Consider the following 4,805-nt stretch of genomic DNA (forward strand, 5'->3'; position numbering starts at 1 on the left):
GCGCTCCTCGCCGCGCTCGGGGTACAGGCTCCTGTCTCTGGGCGCCCCGCCCTTGGGTTCCGGGGAGCGGCTCGCTGGAGCCGGGGACAGAGGGGGCCGTGGAGGCTGCGGCGAGGGGCGGCGCGCCTAGGTCCCCGAAGCTGGCGAGGGGCCCCCGGGGCCAGGAGGGGCGCGCCTGGGCAGCTCCTACGCACCCTGGGCGCAGCGGGCAGCTTGCACCAGAGCCCCGGAGTCAGGCTTTGGACTGAGAGCATTTGCGCTTTAGGGGAAGGGGCTGGGCCAGCAGGCGACCTCAAAGAGGCAGAAGAGGAGTCCTAATCCTGGGGGCCCGGCTTCGCGAGGCTAACCAAAGGTGCGGAGGACTCGGTGTTTTAAGCCCTGGGGTCCTGGCTGGGTCCTAAGGCTTTCTGCTAAGCCTGATGGATGGGCGTTCCGTCTTGGGAAGTAAAAGAAGCACAGAGGTGTTAAATTGAAATTTTAATAGGGTTAGAAGAAAAGGAGGCCAAAGGAGAAGGTGTGTTTGTAAGTTTTTATAGTGTGCTGTGAGAAATGGAACATTTCCTGCCATATCAGTAAATAAGGATGTCACAGACATCCACGATTTCAGCCCTCCAATGTGAGCCCTAAGGACACTCTGGAAGGAAAGAATACCTGCCATCTAGCTGTCATCAGAATGTAGCCGTTCCCTAAGGTGAACATTGAGGCACTTCAGGACGTGCAAACACAGGATATGACTCCCAGACAGCTGAGATGCACATCAAAGGAATAATTACAATGAGCCCAGACTCTTCCATCTTCCCACACATAAAAAAGAGCTAAATTCCTTAACCTGAAGCATCTGGTTTCTTTCATTAACAGTAATCATTTGATCTTCCCAACTGCCTGCCTTTGGTTGCAAAGCTCCTAAATATCCTAGCTCATCCCCTCACTTCCTCACAGCAGTTTCTCAGAACTATCTGAAACACTATCTCAGGGATGCAGACCTTATTTTGCCCCAAATACAACTTTAACTCTCAACTCCCACATTGTGCATTTTTTAAAAAAATCAGCAGATGGAACTCAGGATGTATTTTTAGACTGGGCTGTGATTGTATCTTTCAAACAAAAATGAGAAATGAAACCCATGGCAGACAGGTAAAGGGTTTAAAGAGAGTGATTTTCATTCTTTTTATCCAATCAAAGTCATTCATCTAATAAAAGAGAAAAACCATAGGATTTCTCAATAAATGCAATTAAAAAGCAACTGGCAATATTCAATACAGTTTCTTGATTAATAACACTAGGGAAATTAGGAACAGAAGGGACCATTCTTACTCTGATGAAGAACACCTATAAGAAAGCTACATGTTTGTAACTACATAATTAATAGTGAAACCCTTCGGATTTTCCTAAGATGGGGAATAATATAAAGATGTCAGCTCTCACCTAGGACAATCATTTTGTAATTAGTAAAGAAATAAAAATAAAAGGCATAAAGATTGGAAAGGAAGAAATAAAACTACTGGTTTTGGCAGAGGGCATAATTTTATGTTGACCTCCCTTTGAAATCTACAAAAAAAGCCTGTTGGAAAAAATTAATGAATTTATCAAGATCACAAAATACAAGGTGAATATATAGAAATCGATTGTGTAGTGGGAATTCCTAATAATGTACTTTCACAGCTTTGAGAAATTTCACAGAAATAGCACCTGGAAAAATAGCATATATTAAGAAACTATGTTAATGATTATCTTTCATGTTTTCCTTAAGAATAATCTCCCTGTTACAAACCCCAAGTCCAAACCCAGAAGGGAGTATGACTGGGATCATAAAAGCATGGACCTTGCAATGCTGGTCAGTGTCAGGCACTAACACTGCCTACGCACTTGCTAATCGTTCCCAAGACTAGCCCAAAAGGGAAAGGCCTGGGGTAAACACAAGGAGATCTGGACTTTGTCAGCGTAGTCCATGACATTTAGGAGTATGTGTCTTGAGAAAGATAAGACCTGAGAAAGTCTTGTAGTCTGCAATTAGGAATAAAAGCTGGACTCAGAATGGACTCTGCACCTCAGTCCATAGAGGCTGCAGATCCGCTGACCCATTGCACCAGATTTCATGTTGTCTTCATTTTCCTCACTTGCTACCAGACCATTAGTGAAACAGATTGCAATTCTATATACTAATAATAGAAATTTGGAAAATGAACTTTGTTAGAAAGATACCACTTACAAAAACATAAAAAAATCAAATACTAAAGGATAATTTTTTTCAAAGATATGCAAGATATCTACTATGAAATCTACAAAATACCACTAGGAGACAGGAAAGACCTCAGTGAATGGGGGGCTAGACCATGTCTATGAATGGGAGACTCATTGTTAAGGTATCTACTCTCCACAAACTACAGAATTTATAGAGTCTGTACATTCAGTCACAGGAGGAGTTTTCAAAAAAACTGAAACACTTTCTAAAAATCATATGAAAATGCAAACCATCTAGAATAGTCAGAACAATCTTAAAGAACAAAGAGGAATCAAACCAACTTGAAGGTTTACAACAAGGCAATGGTAATCTTGGTAGTGTGATATTAGCATAAGCATATTACGTGGAAAATAAAAGAACAGATCCATACTTATGTAGTCTGGGCTTCCCTTGTGGTTCAGCTGGTAAAGAATCTGCCTGCAATGTGGGAGACCTGGGTTTGATCCCTGGGTTGGGAAGATCCCCTGGAGAAGGGAAAGGCTCCAGTATTCTGGCCTGGAGAGTTTGATGGATTTGTATAGTCCATGGGGTCACAAAGAGTCAGACATGACTGAGCAATTTTCACTTTCACATATATAGTCTATAGCTATTTAACCAAAATACCATGTCAGTTCAGTGGGGAATGAAAAGTATTTTACAAATGTTGCTGAAGTAATTGGGTATCCCTATGGCAAGAATACACAGAACTGTACAAAAAAGATCTTCATGACCCAGATAACCACGATGGTGTGAGCACTCACCTAGAGCCAGACATCCTGGAATGTGAAGTCAAGTGGGCCTTAGAAAGCATCACTATGAACAAAGCTAGTGGAGGTGATGGAATTCCAGTTGAGCTATTTCAAATCCTAAAGGATGATGCTGTGAAAGTGCTGCATGCAATGTGCCAGCAAATTTGGAAAACTCAGCAGTGACCACAGAACTGGAAAAGGTCAGTTTTCATTCCAATCCCAAAGAAAGGCAATCCCAAAGAATGCTCAAACTACTGCACAATTGCACTCATCTCTCATGCTAGTAAAGTAATGCTCAAAATTCTCCAAGACAGGCTTCAGCAATATGTGAACCGTGAACTTCCAGATGTTCAAGCTGGTTTTAGAAAAGGCAGAGGAACCAGAGATCAAATTGCCAACATTCTCTGGATCATCGAAAAAGCAAGAGAGTTCCAGAAAAACATCTATTTCTGCTTTATTGACTATGCCAAAGCCTTTGACTGTGTGGATCACAATAAACTGTGGAAAATTCTGAAAGAGATGGGCATACCAGACCATCTGACCTCCCTCTTGAGAAACATATATGCAGGTCAGGAAGCAACAGTTAGAACTGGACATGGAACAACAGACTGATTCCAAATAGGAAAAGGAGTATGTCAAGGCTGTATATTGTCACCCTGCTTATTTAACTTATATGCAGAGTACATCATGAGAAACGCTGGGCTAGATGAAGCACAAGCTGGAATCAAGATTACCGGGAGAAATATAACCTCAGATATGCAGATGACACCACCCTTATGGCAGAAAGTGAAGAGGAACTAAAAAGTCTCTTGATGAAGGTGAAAGAGGAGAGTGAAAAAATTGGCTTAAAGCTCAACATTCAGAAAACTAAGATCATGGCATCTGGTCCCATCACTTCATGGGAAATAGATGGGGAAACAGTGGAAACAGTGTCAGACTTTATTTTTGGGGGGCTCCAAAATCACTGCAGATGGTGATTGCAGTCATGAAATTAAAAGACGCTAACTCCCTGGAAGGAAAGTTATGACCAACCTAGATAGCATATTAAAAAGCAGAGACATTACTTTGCCAACAAAAGTCCGTCTGGTCAAGGCTATGGTTTTTCCAGGGGTCATGTATGGATGTGAGAGTTGGACTATGAAGAAAGCTGAGTGCCGAAAAATTGATGCTTTTGAACTGTGGTGTTGGAGAAGACTCTTGAGAGTCCCTTGGACAGCAAGGAGATCCAACCAGTCCATCCTAAAGGAGATCGGTCCTGAGTGTTCATTGGAAGGACTGATGTTGAAACTGAAAATCCCATACTTTGGCCACCTGATGCGAAGAGTTGACTCATTGGAAAAGACCCTGATGCTAGGAGGGATTGGGGGCAGGAGGAGAAGGGGACGACAGAGGATGAGATGGTTGGATGGCATCACCGACTTGATGGACATGTGTTTGAGTAAACTCCGGGAGTTTGTGATAGACAGGGAGGCCTGGCGTGATGCGATTCATGGGGTCGCAAAGAGTCGGACACAACTGAGCGACTGAACTGAACTGATAGGGGGATATTTCTATATACAAATATTAATTTACAATAGACCATAGACTTAAGCAGAAAAGCTTGAATCATGCACAGTTCATAAGAGTACATACATAAGACAAATTCTCCATGACCTTGGGATAAGCAAAAAAAAAAAATATATATATATATATATATATATATATATATATATATATATATATTTTAGAACACAGAAAACACTATCCATGTAACAAAAATTGATAAGTTGGGCATAATCAAAATTTTAAATGTCTGCTAATCAATAATCGGTGATTTAAAAAATGAATAGGCAAAC

Source organism: Dama dama, chromosome 11 (genome assembly GCF_033118175.1).
Source record: "Dama dama isolate Ldn47 chromosome 11, ASM3311817v1, whole genome shotgun sequence".
Taxonomy (NCBI): domain Eukaryota; kingdom Metazoa; phylum Chordata; class Mammalia; order Artiodactyla; family Cervidae; genus Dama; species Dama dama.